The sequence below is a fragment of the Lepus europaeus genome, chromosome 5 (genome assembly GCF_033115175.1).
Source record: "Lepus europaeus isolate LE1 chromosome 5, mLepTim1.pri, whole genome shotgun sequence".
NCBI lineage: Eukaryota > Metazoa > Chordata > Mammalia > Lagomorpha > Leporidae > Lepus > Lepus europaeus.
The window spans coordinates 9,170,424-9,187,318 of NC_084831.1; the positions used below are offsets into that span (position 1 = coordinate 9,170,424).

At 54.8% G+C, this 16,895-nt stretch overlaps 1 protein-coding gene across 1 annotated transcript in view; it reads left to right on the forward strand.

Annotated features, from left to right (window-relative positions):
- Positions 1–16,895, forward strand: part of PRDM2 (PR/SET domain 2) — a 124,849-nt gene that overhangs the window by 54,645 nt on the left and 53,309 nt on the right.

The following is a 16,895-nucleotide window of genomic DNA, read 5'->3' on the forward strand; positions in this document are numbered from 1 at the left end:
AGACGTGGGGGGAGAGGAGACAGACCGATGGGAGAGTGGGGGCGAGACTGGGGGGAGAGGAGACAAGACGTGGGGGTGAAGGAGACAGATGGGAGAGTGGGGGCGAGACTGGGGGGAGAGGAGACAGACGTGGGGGGAGAGGAGACAGATGGGGAGAGTGGGGGCGAGACTGGGGGGAGAGGAGACAGACGGGTAGAGTGGGGGCGAGACTTGGGAGAGGAGACAGACGTGGGGGGAGAGGAGACAGACATATGGGGAGAGTGGGGGCGAGACTTGGGGGGAGAGGAGACGGGGGGAGAGGAGACAGATGGGGGAGACTGGGGGGAGAGGACACAGATGGGGAGAGTGGGGGCGAGACTGGGGGGAGAGGAGACAGACCGATGGGAGAGTGGGGGCGAGACTTGGGAGAGGAGACAGACGTGGGGGGAGAGGAGACAGACAGATGGGGAAAGTGGGGGCGAGACTGGGGGGAGAGGAAACAGACGTGGGGGGAGAGGAGACAGATGGGGAGACTGGGGGGAAGAGGACACAGACGGGGAAAGTGGGGGCGAGACTGGGGGGAGAGGAGACAGACAGATGGGAGAGTGGGGGCGAGACTTGGGAGAGGAGACAGACTTGGGGGGAGAGGAGACACATGGGGGAGACTGGGGGGAGAGGAGACAGACGGGGGAGAGTGGGGGCGAGACTGGGGGGAGAGGAGACAGATGGGGGTAGACTGGGGGGAGAGGACACAGATGGGGAGAGTGGGGGCAAGACTGGGGGGAGAGGAGACAGACGGGGAGAGTGGGGGCGAGACTGGGGGGAGAGGAGACAGACAGATGGGAGAGTGGGGGCGAAACTGGGGGGAGAGGAGACAGATGGGGAGAGTGGGGGCGAGACTTGGGGGGAGAGGAGACAGACGTGGGGGGAGAGGAGACAGACAGATGGGGGTAGACTGGGGGAGAGGACACAGATGGGGAGAGTGGGGATGAAACTGGGGGGAGAGGAGACAGATGGGAGAGTGGGGGCGAGACTGGGGGGAGAGGAGACAGACAGATGGGAGAGTGGGGGCAAGACTGGAGGGAGAAGAGACAGACAGATGGAGAGAGTGGGGGCGGGACTTGGGGGGAGAGGAGACAGACAGATGGGGGAAAGTGAGGGCAAGACTGGGGGGAGAGGAGACAGATGGGGAGAGTGGGGCTGAGATTGGGGGCAGAGGAGACAGATGGGGAGAGTGTGGAAGACAGACTTGGGGGGGAGACAGATGGGGGCGAGACTGGGGGTAGGAGACAGATGGGAGAGTGGGGGTGAGACTGGGGGGAGAGGAGACAGATGGGGGGAGACTGGGGGGAGAGGAGACAGATGGGGAGAGTGGGGGGTGAGACTTGGGGAGAGAGGAGACAGATGGGGGAGAGTGGGGGCAAGACTGGTGGGAGAGGAGACAGATGGGGAGATTGGGGGCAGAGGAGACAGATGGGGAGAGTGGGGGTGAGATTGGGGGGAGAGGAGACAGACAGATGGGGGAGAGTGGGGGGTGAGACTTGGGGAGAGAGGAGACAGATGGGGGAGAGTGGGGGCAAGACTGGTGGGAGAGGAGACAGATGGGGAGAGTGGGGATGAGATTGGGGGGAGAGGAGACAGATGGGGGAGAGTGGGGGTGAGATTGGGGGGAGAGGAGGCAGACAGATGGGGCAGAGTGGGGACGAGACTGGGGGAGAGGAGACAGATGGGGAGAGTGGGGGCGAGTCTTGGGGGGAGAGGAGACAGATAGGAGAGAGTGGGCGAGACGGGGGAGAGGAGACAGATGGGGAGAGTGGGGGCGACAGATGGGGCGAGTGGAGACAGATGGGGAGAGTAGGGGTGACACTTGGGGGAGGAGAGGAGACAGATGAGGGAGAGTGGGGGTGACACACTTGGGACAGGAGACGGAGGAGAGTGGGGGTGTCACACTTGGGACAGGAGACAGATGGGAGAGTGGAGGTGACACACTTGGGAGGAGACAGATGGGAGAGTGGGGGTGACACTTGGGGGAGGAGACAGATGGGAGAGTGGGGGTGACACTTGGGAGGAAAGGAGACAGATGGGGGAGGGTGGGGGTGACACACTTGGGGGAGGAGACATGGAGGAGAGTGGGGGTGACACACTTGGGGGAGGAGACAGATGGGGGAGGGTGGGGGTGACACACTTGGGAGGAGAGGAGACATGGAGGAGAGTGGGGGTGACACTTGGGGGAGGAGACAGATGGGAGAGTGGGGGTGACACACTTGGGAGGAGACAGATGGGGGAGGGTGGGGGTGACACACTTGGGAGGAGAGGAGACATGGAGGAGAGTGGGGGTGACACTTGGGGGAGGAGACAGATGGGAGAGTGGGGGTGACACTTGGGGGAGGAGACAGATGGGAGAGTGGGGGTGTCACACTTGGGAGGAGAGTAGACAGATGGGGGAGAGTGGGGGTGTCACACTTGGGACAGGAGATGGAGGAGAGTGGGGGGTGACACACTTGGGACAGGAGACAGATGGGGGAGAGTGGGGGTGTCACACTTGGGGGAGGAGAGGAGACAGATGGGGGAGGGTGGGGGTGTCACACTTGGGGGAGGAGAGGAGACAGATGGGGGAGGGTGGGGGTGTCACTTGGGGGAGGAGAGGAGACAGATGGGGGAGAGTGGGGGTGACACACTTGAGACAGGAGACAGATGGGGGAGAGTGGGGGCATCACACTTGGGACAGGGGATGGAGGAGAGTGGAGGTGACACACTTGGGGGAGGAGAGGAGACAGATGGGGGAGAGTGGGGGTGTCACTTGGGGGAGGAGACAGATAGGGGAGTGGGGGTGACTGGAGGGAAGGAAGGAGGCAGACAGCTGAGGGGACAGGAGACAGGAGGTGGACTGAGAGGGGAGGCAGAGGGGACAGGAGAGAGACACAGAGACAGGAAGTCAGAGAGACGGAAAGATGGGGTTGGGGGCGATAGACAGGAAGGGACAGGGACAGCAGAGGGAGCAGGATGGGAGAGAGACCTGGAGGGGGCCAGGCGGCCAGGGAGCTCCTCCGCAGGGTGCAAGTTCAGAGTGTGCTGTTCTTACTGTTGTGACTAAGTTCTCTTTTACGATTTATGATTTTTTGAAGAAAAGGTAAAGAGTAGTCACACAAAGGGAGAGGCTGGGCCGGTGTTGGGGAAGGAGCATAGTTTGGTGGCTTGATCCTGTTTCCAGCTGGCGTACTGACAGCTGGGATTATTTTTTTATGAAAATTTTAATATGAATTCAGGAATCTATCTTAGAGCCCAATTTGAATACATGCCAAGGCATAGTGTGGTAGTGTTTGGGTTTTTTGGGCTGCCTTAGCCTTATGTCCAGTTCTGTAATCCTCAAAACACAGCAGGTCGTTGATTCTCCCAGTTGCAGAGTGAGTCGTGGAGGTTGCACTGTACATGAAATAATCAAGGACAGTTGATTTCGGCGGGCTTTACAACAGATTTGAAAGCGTAGGCAAGAAGTATGGTTGTTTTCCACTCCATATTCCTTGTATTTCACAGCTTAATGGAAATGCAGCTCTCTCAGGCAGTTGGTAGGCCTCTCAGCAATCCAGGGTCTCTGTTTACTGGAGCCGAGTTAGTCCCTGCTCTGGTCACTGACGGCTTCGATTCTGAGTCACATGATCAGAGTCTAGAAAATTCCCAGGTTTTTTGTTTTTGTTTTTTTTTTAACTGTCTTAAATGAGTATTGGGATTTTGTTTCTTTTAAAAGATTGATTTATGTATTTGAAAGAAAGAGAGGGAGAGACAGAGTGAGCTTCTGCTGGTTCAATTCCCAAGTGGCTGCAATGGCTATGGCTGAGCCAGGCTGAAGCCAGGAGCTTCATCCATGTCTCCCACATGGGTAGCAGCGGCCTAAACGCTTGGGCCATCTGCTGCTGCTTCCCCAGGCACATGAGCAGGGAGTTGGGATGGAAGTGGAGCAGCCTGGACAGGAACTGTGCCCGTATGGGATGCTGGCATCTCAGGCAGCGGCTTTACCAGCTGTGCTACAACGCAGGCCGCAGTTTTGTTGATACTATGCTTAGTGCCGAATTGTTTGCAAACTCTTCGCATGATTCACCTGTTCTTTTATTTGGTATTCATTTCAGTTATAATTAATGTTACCAGTCCTTTGGGTGTGTTGTGACTTGTAGGAACTCCATACCATGCCACTAAGCATAACTAACTCATCTCCAAGGGTACTTGAAAAAAAATCTGGAAAGGTGGAGTTCTGGTCCATGCATCAGGTTTTCATGAAACTGATTTTCCCATTGAACATAGTCATTGTTTAATAGCAGCCTCGCTCTAAGCTGTGTTCCGACGTACTTTGGTGTGCATGTGTAGAATGTAGTTCAGTACCCCCTTATTGTAGTTAACCTTATTTTCCTGTTCATTGGCTGTGTAGAAAACATTGATAATTTTCTATTTAGTGATACGGACTTTTACATCCATAATTATACTTGCCTGGATTGCTGGGTTTTATATTGAGTTAAATAGTAAATATTTCTTAGTTTTCCCTTTACTATTTCTGTAACTGTAGTCTATTATGCAGCCAGTCCTAAGTTTTAACCAAAAGACTTACGTGAAGCCCCTCTTAGAAGGTAGTTTTGGAAAGCTCCTTGGTGAGGAGGCATGCTGGCGTTCCAGGACCTGGTTTGCAGGGTCTCAGTAATGAGGGAAGTGTTTTTTATTTTTTAATTAGTTACTCTGAATGCTGATTTATAGCTTGCAAGTATCTGAAATGTAGATCTTTTTGTATTAACTCAGTTCTATGTAGATCTTGTGTGTGACCTCAGACATTTAAAGAATATCTTTTTAGGCAGTGATGTCAGAGAGTGAATCGTCATGAATTTCCTTCAGAGGTGCTGGTAACTTAGTACTTCTGAGAAGCAGATGTTGAAAACGACAGCTGACAGGTGGATGGACAGGGACCTGGCCTCACCCTGGTTGTGAGGACAGAAACAAAGGGCCGAGCGCGTCCTGGTTCTGGGCCTCAGCTCCTCGGCCGGACAGCTGGGCCGGCAGCTGTGCAGGGCACGTGGTGCCTCCGACAGGCCGCCAGAGCCCTGGGGGACCCGTGGCCTATCTGGGCAGTGAAAGCCCGACTCCTGCATGTAGAAAGTGGCTCCGCGTGCTCTCTTCCCTCCCTCCCTCCCCCCCCCCCCCCCCCCCGTAACTTATTGGTTCAAGATACTCTGCTAGGCTTCGCAGCACTAAGGGGAGCAGAACGGCCCCATGGCTCCTTAGGCTTGGCAGGTGGGAGAGGCCAACCTACATCAGGAGTAGCTGACAGGGCTGGCCTGGTTGGCAGAAGTCGGCCCTCAGTAAATCCTCGATGATGGGCAGAGACTCGGACAGCGTGTGGGGCAGGACGAGAACACGGTGCTGTGAGAACACAGTGCATTTCGTCTCTGACCACACATCATGCCGTTGTGCTCTGGGCCGAACAAGTACACACAGTAGGTGTTTTTAACTGCAAATTAAACTGGGAACCCTCAGTTTTGGAATTCAGCTGCAGTTTCCACATGTCGGAACGGCCACAGGCAGATTTGACTTGAAAAGTTCCTGGATGGGGCAGGCAGAGAGGAAGGGAGGGAGTTCAGGGTCAGGTGTTGGAGGTTGTTTTAGGAGTCATAGGAAGGTGATGATCCATAGAACCACATAGAAAAGGCCAAGTTCAGAGGTGCTCCTCGTCGTCTGAGTCCCGGTCCCTGTTGGTTGCCGTGCGAGCTCCCTGGGGTCAGCACACGCTCTCCTAGCATGCAGCCCTGCCCGCTGTCCGCTCCGGGAGAGCCTTTCCTGGGGCTGGTGCACCCTGAGGAAGCCCCAGTGGGCTGCACACGTGCTCCGTGGGAGGGAGGAAACTCGGCACGCCTGGTGTCTGCCAGCCGTGTGACTCCGGGCAAGTCGTGTCGCCTCCTGAGGCACGGTTCCCCTGGCTCTGACATGGCCACCTCTCAGGGTGGCTGTGTCGGCAGCTCCGAGCACCCCCACTCCCCCCATCTTGCTGAGGAGCAGCTGAGTTGTGGCTTGTTTAACCTGTCAGCATTTACGGGGTACTTGTGTAAGCTCCAGGTGAGCACAGTGAGGTGGGCTCTTGGGAGCCCGTGGTGGTGGCTCCAGTGGGTGGTTGGGATTCTTGCCACCCATACAAGAGATCTGGATTGAGTTTCTGGCTTCCAGCTTTGGCCCCTTGGCCATAGTGAGCATTTCGGGACTGAGCCAGCCGGTGGGCGTTCTTGTCTCTGTTTCAATAAATAAAAGATTTAGAAAGCACTAGGTCCCGTCCCCCTGCCTTCCCCCATGTGAGAGCCCCACTCTCTGTTCTCTCTCATTGTAGGCCAGTCCATCCTGTTGACCTCACTGTTCACAGCAAATCAGAGGGCGAGCAGAGTTATTTATAGCAGCAGATGGCTTATACCTGATAGCCAGACAGTAAGAAGACAGAGTTTGTGACAAAACCAGCAGTGCCCTGTGTAGCAGAGGTCTTCATGTCACATACTGGAGGCAGGTAATCCTCACTGCAAACCCTAGGTGTAGTGCTTGAGAATATCGGCCTGTTTGTAAGTCTTTACAAAGGTGGCGACACAGTGACGTCAGAGTCAGCTTTAAAAGGAAATGCTTCCCCCATCTGTGCAGTCAGCAGTGTTCCAGTACAAATCCCGGTGCTGTGCGAAACACTCCAGGTTTTTGAAATTGCACATATTTGAAATTCTTCCCCAGCTGTGCTGAGTGACCGAGGTGAAAGAGCCGAATGCAGGGATGACTCAGGCTGGGGTAGAGCTCCCTGAAAGGCACAGGCTGTGAAGGCGGCTGCGTCCCGGGAGGCAGAGGAGAGGTTGCTGGGCTGAGCTGGCCAGGGAGCGTGGGGAGATGGAGTGTTTGTGGGTGGAGGAAGGTGCCGGAGGGGCCGTGGCAGGCTCCCCGATGTACTGATGCGGTGTTGGCCGGGCTCTCTGTTCTGAGTGCTGGTGGAGAGCTTGTGTGCAGTGACACTGGAGTGGAGGACGACGGCTAGAGGAGACAGGTCTTGTGATGTCAGCGTGTCTCTGGGGTGGGGGTTGGGGGTAGGGTGTGGTCTCCTCAGAGAGGTCCTGTCTGAGGAATGTCTAGGGGCACAGGCTGTGCCCCAGGAAGAAGGGACCCAGCTTGGCGACCTATTAGCTGTCCTGCTTGCGTGGGAACCCACACAAGTGTTCTGAGTTAGGAGTCAGCTCCGTGGGTGGTCATGCCGGCCCCTCCTCTGCCTGGCCCTACCCTGCGTGGCTGGGCCGGCTGGGGCCCTGGGAGAGGTGACGACAGCAGGCGCTGACTCCTCCTGGCAGAGTCCAGCGTGTGTCCCTGCAGCAAGGGCAAGCCGCGCTCAGTGGGGGCTCTGGGTTGCGGGTCTGGGGTGGGCAGGAGGCAGTGCTGGGGGCGGGCATGGGAGACAGAAATGGAGGAAGGAGAGGAGTGATGAGCAGCCCTGGAGCTGCCCCCCCACCCCCCAGAGGGACTTGGCAGGCCACAGGCAGCTGCCTGACAGCAGGTGGACAGAGGTGTGGAGGGAAGTTCTGAGGCGACACAGGTGGCAGGTGCTGCGGCCCGGCAGGATCAGGGGTCCTGTGGCGTGCCGAGCACCCCCAAAAGCTTTCTCGTTTAGGTCTGGACTTGGGGTTTTTACCAGCTCCAGAGGATGGATAGCTTGCCCCACTTCATTCTGCCAGCGAGTGTCACAGTCAGAGCGCGAAGCCCGGTTTCCCGTGCCTTTTCCGTGTGCTGTTCTAGGCGGCCGCCTGCGGTGGACAGGAGCAGGACCAGGGACAACGCCGGTTCCTCTTACAGTTAGAAGTGGCTGGGCGTCCCTGGGGTAGGAGCTCCTGACCTTTTCAGCAGCTGGCCGCCCTCCGTCTCAGGCTCCTCCCACGCTCAGTGACGGAGGCCCAACCGCGGTGTTTGGGGTGTCTGGAGCCCCCTCCCGTGGCCACTGACCTGCCGGGCACTCAGCTGCGGTCCTGTGCAGTTGTGGGAGCAGCGTATGGGGCAGCTCGGTATGGCGTTCCGTGGCTCGTCCTGTGGCTCGCGTGCCTGTTGCGAGGGGAACGGGAGCGGTGACCTGGTTGGCCAGGTGTGGAGGGGCCTGTCCCTGCCATTGCTCTGTGCCTTCCAGTGGAGCATTGCACGTCCCCTGTCGGTCAGGATTTTTGTTTTGTGCGCTTGAGTTCTGCTTACATATAAATTGTTCACAGGGAAATTATGTGGATTAATTAAACTTTTTCAAAACCTTTTACAAAAATTTTCAGCTGTATTTGGATGAATTTGCAAAAATCCTCACATATGCTCTGGTTGAAAACTTTGAAAGGCGGTGCTGGCGTGTGTTAGGAGCAGTGCTGGGCTCTGTTCTTAAGGAGCTGTTGTGGTTCTGTTGTATGTAAATTAGAAGGTGAGACTTGCCTAACACAGAAAAAAAGGCTGGAATATGGTGACGTGTATGAAGGTAAGATATAACAAGACCCTTAGGACAGTGAGTTTAAAATAATTTAGTTCGGTTTTTTAAAAAATCCACTTGTCATTTGAAAGTTTATAAAAAAGATAATGTCCTGTGGTTTCTGTAAACATGAACACGAGATTCTTTTTCCAGATTACAGATTGTGTTTTTCATTGCTTTTTAAATTCCTATGGTGTTTCCTTCCCTGGGCAGTGTCACGTTCCAGTTCACAGATGGCCGTTAGAACGTGAGCTCGGTGTTCTCGGCGTTCTGAGAGAAGGCTGCAGTTTGTGGGGGTGACGTTGCCTCTGAAGGACCGAGGACTGGGATGAACACCCCAAGAGCACCAGGGTGGAGGTGGACATCAGTAAACACTGAGGATGTGGGCTCAGGTGGAGTGGCCAGGCTGGTGCCGTATGTACCAGGAGCTCCCGACTGAATTCGTTCATCCTGATGCCGTTTGTTACGGTCGCGGCAGGATTTACTGCTTCTCCGCCGTCATGTCACGTGTGATGAACCAGGGCCTGGCTGTGTGTGGCCCTGTGCTCAGCTTTGTACCGTCCTGATGTCCTCCCACTGATGCCAGACTGGAGAGTGTCCTCTTTGGAGAAGAGCAGGTGGTGCTCAGAGGGGTGACGTGCGTGGTCCGCGGTTGCTGGGGTACGGGAGGTGGCGCTCAGAGGGGTGACGTGCGTGGTCCGCGGTTGCTGGGGTACGGGAGGTGGTGCTCAGAGGGGTGACGTGCGTGGTCCGCGGTTGCTGGGGTACGGGAGGTGGTGCTCAGAGGGGTGACGTGCGTGGTCCGCAGTTGCTGGGGTACGGGAGGTGGTGCTCAGAGGGGTGACGTGCGTGGTCCGCGGTTGCTGGGGTACGGGAGGTGGCGCTCAGAGGAGTGACGTGCATGGTCCGCGGTTGCTGGGGTACGGGAGGTGGCGCTCAGAGGGGTGACGTGCGTGGTCCGCGGTTGCTGGGGTGCGGGAGGTGGCACTCAGAGGGGTGACGTGTGTGGTCCGCGGTTGCTGGGGTATGGGAGGTGGCGCTCAGAGGGGTGACGTGCGTGGTCCGCGGTTGCTGGGGTACGGGAGGTGGTTCTCAGAGGCGTGACGTGCGTGGTCCGCGGTTGCTGGGGTACGGGAGGTGGTTCTCAGAGGGGTGATGTGCGTGGTCCGCGGTTGCTGGGGTATGGGAGATGGTGCTCAGAGGGGTGACGTGCGTGGTCCGCGGTTGCTGGGTACGGGAGGTGGTGCTCAGAGAGGTGACGTGCTTGGTCCGCGGTTGCTGGGGTATGGGAGGTGGTGCTCAGAGGGGTGACGTGCGTGGTCCACGGTTGCTGGGGTACGGAAGGTGGTGCTCAGAGGGGTGACGTGTGTGGTCCGCGGTTGCTGGGGTTTGGGAGGTGGTGCTCAGAGGGGTGACGTGTGTGGTCCGCGGTTGCTGGGGTTTGGGAGGTGGTGCTCAGAGAGGTGACGTGCGTGGTCCGCGGTTGCTGGGGTATGGGAGGTGGTGCTCAGAGGGGTGACGTGCGTGGTCCACGGTTGCTGGGGTACGGGAGGTGGTGCTCAGAGGGGTGACGTGCGTGGTCCACGGTTGCTGGGGTATGGGAGGTGGTGCTCAGAGGGGTGACGTGCGTGGTCCGCGGTTGCTGGGGTATGGGAGGTGGTGCTCAGAGGGGTGACGTGCGTGGTCCACGGTTGCTGGGGTATGGAAGGTGGTGCTCAGAGGGGTGACGTGTGTGGTCCGCGGTTGCTGGGGTACGGAAGGTGGTTCTCAGAGGAGTGACGTGCGTGGTCCGCGGTTGCTGGGGTATGGGAGGTGATGCTCAGAGGGGTGATGTGCGTGGTCTGCGATTGCTGGGGTATCAAGTGAGCGACTCTACCCTGCCTAAATCTGGTTTTTGTTCATGGTACTTCTCAGTAGGGTGGTCACTTGGTAGAAGTAGGGGTGTTTTGTTGGCTTTACTAATTGGCCAGGGTGAATTTTCACTGCTCATTGTAGACTGAGCCTGAATCCCATCGAGAACTGGTGCCTTCAGGTGTTTCTGCCTCGGGTGTTTCTGGGTAACTGTACGTGCTGTTTCTGATTACCCCAGTAAGTGGATGTTAGAAACACAGACTGTATTTACACTCCTTGCTACCTGTTGTCTGTGAAGTGGTTATCTGACGATGTCAATTTTAGCTTTTTATGAATCTTTCCTTTGAGGTTTTACATGATTTTGCCATCAGTTTCAGAACTGCAAAAACAGAGGCATCGTGCCCCCCCCCCCCGCCCCCCCCCCCCCCCGCCGTGCCCGTGTGGACAGGCTGGAGGCTGCTGGCGAGCTGGTGAGCTCTAGGTGACCCGGTGCGCAGGGCCCTCAGCAGTGCTGTCTTTCTGATGCCAGGGACTGGCTGCTCACCGGTGAACCGCGTTCCGGTGCTCCCTTGAGCTGAGTGCTGTGGGTCATGCGTGCTTCAGTTTCGTGTGCAGCTCTGATTTATTGGTGGATGTGATTTAGTGAGATCCTTGGTGAGTCTTTCCCTGTTTTTAGGGTGTGACACCAAAGTTTAGGGTCTTGAAGGTTTTGTTTTGCCAAAATGTTTAATTTGGGGCATATAGCTTTTTTTTTTTTTTTTTTTTTTTTAGGTTATTTATTTATTTATTTGAAAGGCAGAGTTACAGAGAGGCAGAGGCAGAGGGAGAGGTTTTCCATCTGCTGGTTCACTCCCCAGATGGCTGCAGTGGCTGGAGTTGGGCTGATCCAAAGCCAGGAACCAGGAGCCTCTTCCAGGTCTCCCACACAGGTACAGGGGCCCAAGGACTTGGGGCATCTTCTACTGCTTTCCCAGGCCATAGCAGAGAGCAGGATTGGAAGTGGAACAGCCTGGACTCAAACTGGCATCCATATGGGATGCTGGCACTGCAGGTGGTGGCTTTACCTGCTACACCACAGCGCCACCCCCCGTTTTCAAAATTTTTTTTATTATTTTTTGTCTGAAAGGCAGAGTTACGGAGAGAGAGAAAGGGAGAGACAGAGAGAGGTCTGTCTTCTGCTGGCTTACTCCCCAGATGGCCACAACGGCCATAGTTGTACCAATTTGAAGCTATGAACCAGGAGCTTCTTCTGGGCCTCCCATGCTGGTCCAGGGGCCCAAGTATTTGGGCCATCTTCCACTGCTTTCCCAGGCCATCAGCAGGGAGCTGGATCGTAAGTGGAGCAGCTGGGACTCAAACCGGTATCCAAATGGGATATTGGCATTGCAGGCAGTGGCCTTCCCACCATTCCACAGTGCCGGCCCTACTGTACAGCTTTTTATATTTTTTGTTTTCCTTTAAAAGGCACGCCGTGGGAGGACTTGAAGCAGTGCCTTCTAAAGAGGTTTTGTCTGCTGCCTCTCTGTGTGAGGCCTCGCACCCCACAGTTGCATACTTGGGTTTTCCTCAAAAGGGGCGGGGGTTGACTTTTCATTACCTGTGCCCATTCTTTGGGATGTGTGTAAGATTTTAATAAAACATGTGAAATTGTGTGGAATGTACGTGCTTTCTCTACTGAGACTCGGGCCGAGCGTGCCTGCTGCACTGGTCCTCGAGGAGTTAGTGAGCAGTCAGCGCCACGCCCGGGCACCTGCCGCTGGGGAATCCGTTTTCAGTCTTCAGGTGTCTCAGGTGTTTTCCATTGTCCATTTTCTCCAAAAACTAGGAGGAAGTAACTTTTTTTAAAGTTAAAAACTTCAGGCCTATGTTGAGATCAAAACGTCCTGAGGGATTCTGAAAATTCTGTGTTCTCAAGCGTTTATTTTTAAATTTTTTTTGTAGATTTGTTTATTGGCGAGGCAGAGTTAGAGACAGAGAAAGAGAGACGTCTAACATCCGCTGGTTCACTCTCCAGAGGGCCTTAATGGCCGGAGCTGCGCTGATCCGAAGCCAGGAGCCAGGAGCTTCCTCCGGGTCTCCCGCTCTGTGCAGGGGCCCAAGCACTTGGGCCATCTTCTTCTGCTTTCCCAGCCATAGCAGGGAGCTGGATCGGAAGTGGAGCAGCCAGGACTTGAACTGGTGCCCAGATGGGATGCCAGCACTGCAGGTGGCAGCTTTACCCGCTATGCCACAGCGCCGGCCCCCTTAAGTGTTTATTGTAACTGTCCCCACTCACATGATCCTGAAATGAAATATGCTTGTGATGGAAGTTTTAATAAGCTGATAAATGTGCATTTTAAATGTTCTGTGTTAAAAGTAGCAACACACTGGTGTTAATACCCAGAGAGCTGTTGCAGGGCATCCATTCTAATGACACAATAATCGTACTGTGTCTGTGGTTTATCAGAATAGCCACAGTTTCTAAAATAAGATTATAACATCTAAAATTCTTACTAATTTGATATTTCCAAAACTTCCAGTTGTGTGTGGTCTTATCAGCTTATCAGTGTCTGAACAACCAAAGCCCAGTTTCACCCTTAATGAATTAGTTACACGCTGCAGTGTGTGTCGTGGCAGAAGATTGTGTTTTCTTTGGGTGAAAAGAAAACAAACACAGCTTGGACTAAACTCCCTCTTCCCCCTTTTTTCTTACTAAAGCTACAGTGATAAAGGATCTTTTCTTCTTGTATTTATAATCCTACCTCTTGGTGCAGTCTTTCGGAGCTTTCCTAAGACACCACATGCCACAAAAATGAAGGCGAACTGGTTTGTTCACCTGTGTGTAGACGCACAGAACAGTTCCTGTGCCATGTTTGCAGCTGCAGCACATTTAGAAAGGGCGACCGCAGTTTCAGGACCTTTTGTTTATTTTACGGTTCAGCTTCTCCGGTTCCGTTTTCGTTCCCCAGCCTGTCCTGGGTATAGAATGCGCCTTTCTGGCTCTATTTTGTTTTTTCATGGATGCGATTCTCAGAGGAATAAAGGGCGTGCTGGCTCTCAGCAGTGTCTGTGGTCCCGGTGAGGGTGAGGGCCTCGGCGGCCCCCGAGAGGGTGAGGGTGAGGGTGAGGGCCTCGGCGGCCCCCGAGAGGGTGAGGGTGAGGTTGAGGGCCTCGGCGGTCTCTGGCTGCCTGGATATTCGCGTTGGCCATTGCAGAGCCCTGACTCGTGTGCTCCTGGTGCAGGCTCGTGGTGCAGGCTCGTGCTCCCGGCCGTGCCGGGTAGGACCTGCTGTACACGTGGGACAGCCTGGTTGTCTGCCAACACTTGATGTGCTTTAGTCTGTGTAGGATTAACACTGGAACAGAAGTCAGAGTTGCTTCACCCTGACCTCCACAAAATGAGTAAAAATGACCGGCACGCCATCAGCAGTCTCTGTCCTGGTTGGGTTTTCTAGTAAGAGGCTTGGGATTCCAAGTCTTCTGCTCTTAGGACCTTGGCTGGCTGCTGAATGCTACCCCATGAAGTACCCTTCCCGTGGAAGGTGGGCCCTAGGAGTGTGTGCTGTTAGATTGGTAAATGTCTCTGCAGTTAGGATTCCTTCAAAATGGTAAAGTTAGGAATTCAGAATAGAAAGTAATACAGATGACTCATTGCCAGGACAAACTTGTGATCACAGTGGAGTGTGCACACGATTAAAGTGCTGTTCCGACCCTCTGAAGTTGTAGAGAAACAGGTCTTGGAAATTCCGCGAGTGATTGTTGAGCAGACGCCACGTGAGACGCCTGTGTCCCGCACCACCCTGTCGGGGCTCACTGTCCGGCTCCAGCCTTTGACTTGTTTCCCGCTGGTGCAGACTCCAGATGGCAGTGGAGGTGACTCAAGTGACAGGGTCCCTGTCACCAGTGTGGTAGGTGGGAGACCTTGATCTCCAGCCCGGCTCCTGGCTTCAGCCTGGCCCAGTCCTGCTTGTTGTGGAGACTTGGGGAGTGAACCAGCAGATAGGAATGTGCTCGCTCTCTGCCTCTGAAATAAATATTTAAATTTTTAATTTAAAACAGTGTGAGTAGGGGCCGGTGCTGTGGCGTAGCAGGTAAAGCCACCGCCTGCTGTGCCAGCATCCCCTATGGGCGCTAGTTGGAGTCCCGGCTGCTCCACTTCCGATCCAGTTCTCTGCTATGGCCTGGGAAGGCAGTAGAAGCAGCTCCGTGGATCAGCGCAGCTCTGGCTGTTGTGGCCAACTGGGGAGTGAGCCAGCGGATGGAGGGCCACTTTCTCTCGCTCTCTGCCTCTCCTTCCTATGTCTCTGTAACTGTGATTTTCAAGTAAAATAAATAAATCTTAAAAAAAAAAAAAGTGTATGGAATTGATGAGCTTTGCTGTCATGGTGAATGGCTAATGAAAAACTGCCGAAAATTCTTTTAAGCCAGGGCTGGAATACACTGCTTGGGCATTCTTCACTGTTGCCTCTGAGCGAAATACTAATAGACATGTACCCTGCACACAGATAGCTTGTTGGAAGTGGTGGAGGCGAGAAGGTGAGGGTTGCAGACCCAGCTACGAGGTGTGCAGTGTGCAATTTGTCTTGGCAAGCGAGACGTAGCCTTGGAGGGAAGAGGCTGTGTTGAAATCCCAGCTCTGGGTTACTCTGTGTGCTTTGATCTGCAGTTTACCTACCTGTGAAGTTGGGGATGAGACCTGCAGGGCTGCTGTGAGCATCAGGTGCCTCTGTGGAGCGTGGCTGGCACAGTGACCTTTGGTTCATGACATTGTCACCGTAGGCAACAGGACAGTCCATTCCGTGAGAATTCTGTCATCCTTTGGCTTAGCACAGTTCCAGAAACATGACGGGGCCAGTAGCTTAGGTTTTGCTTGGGTGATGTGGAGTGAATTACATGGATTCTGAATGAGGGGAGAGTAAGGGGCTTCTTTGGGTCTCTGCTGCATGTACATCCCAGCACGGAAGAACTCCTCCAGAGCCAGACCTGCTTGGCCCCTGGCGGCTGTCTCGGTTCACTCGCCAGCCACTGTATAGGACGCCTGTGGGTGCAGAGCCGGTGGGTTGGACAACTTTTGGAATTCGACTTGCTGCATGTGCTTGGACAGAGTAGACCTCTTACCAAGTTGCTCATTGTCCAAGTGAAGGGCTCAGTATTTTCTTCCTGTTTTCCTGTCTTCACCTTTGTGTGGTTCACTTCTGGTGACCACCGGATTTTGTGTAAGTGACATTTTGCATGCATTTCTGATATATCCTCTTAGTTTTCAGACACCCTTGAAAGGAACTGGGAGCCTCTTCAGAGCTGTGTGCAGACTGATCTGTACTGTGATTCTTGACAGGCGGAGTTAGAGAGAGGGAGAGGCAGAGAGAGAGAGAGAGAAGGAGGGAGAGAGGGAGGCCTTCCATTCTCTGGAGAGAGAGAGAGAGAGAGAGAGAGAGAGAGGGAGGGAGGGAGAGTCTTCCATTCTCTGGTGCTCTCCCCCAAATGGTCGCAATGGCCAGGGTTGGGCCTGATTGAAGCCAGGAGCTTCTTCTGGTCTCCCATGTGGGTGCAGGGGCCCAAGTACTTGGACCATCTTCTGCTGTCCTGGGGGCGTAAGCAGGGAGCTGGATGGGAAGTGGAGCAGTGGGACTGGAACTGGCACCTATATGGGATGCCGGCGCTGCAGGCTTTACCTGCTATGCCACAGTGAATGTAAGGACGCTGATGTCCAGATAGTCTGTGCAGCATCTTTGTTGTCGTTTTCAGGGATCCCACTGGCGCCCCCTTCCTGTGGTGCACAGTGCCCACGTAGGCTCCCAGCCCCCGAGCCCTGGCGTTGTCTACCACGTGTCGTATTTAACGTGTGTTGGTGACTCTCTGGGGGAGAGGGGCCTTAAGTGCTGGCTGGTTCTCAAGAGAGTCTAGGGTCTCCTTCCCGAAAGTTTGGGCCACCAAAATAGTATACTTAATTTTAAAACTTAGGTGTGAGCGTTTGAGCATTTGGTGAGAAGCAGTGAAGTGTTGGGGTCGGACTTCAATGAACTCACAGCTGAACCCTGTTCACGTGAGTGCACGTTGGTGGAGCATCACTGAGTGAGCGACAGGGTTCTCCTCTCCTGCTGCCCACAGGAGATCTGGGTGGGTGGGATCCTGTGAGTCAGCGTAGAAAACAAATGGCTGAATTAGGCATTGTTAGTGGGAGCAGCACTGCATTGCCTTCCTGAGAAGGAACACATGCTGACAGCTTGGCCTTGTGGCTGGGCTTTCTGTCGTTTGTTCAGCAGAATCTGCTGTGGGCACCCCTACAATTGATTCCATTTATTGAGTCTGTGCCAGGCGCTGGGCAGCATCTTTGACGTACGTTATCTCACTCCTCGCCCTGAGGACAGGCGATCTGCCTGGAACAGGGCTGTTTCACATTGATCAAGTCCCGGCCCGAGGGCTGCGCGGTAGTCGCGTGGTCGCGCTGTGTGGGTTTCTGTGCTGGGCCTGCTCTGTCCCGAGGGCTGTGCGTCACCACGTGGGAATCGGCTGTCTGCAGTGAGACCTTCTCTCCTGCTGCCTTTCGGGTCCTGTCCTCTGAGCTCTGCCCCTGGCTTCGTGTGTTCCCTGTGGGCATCCTTCC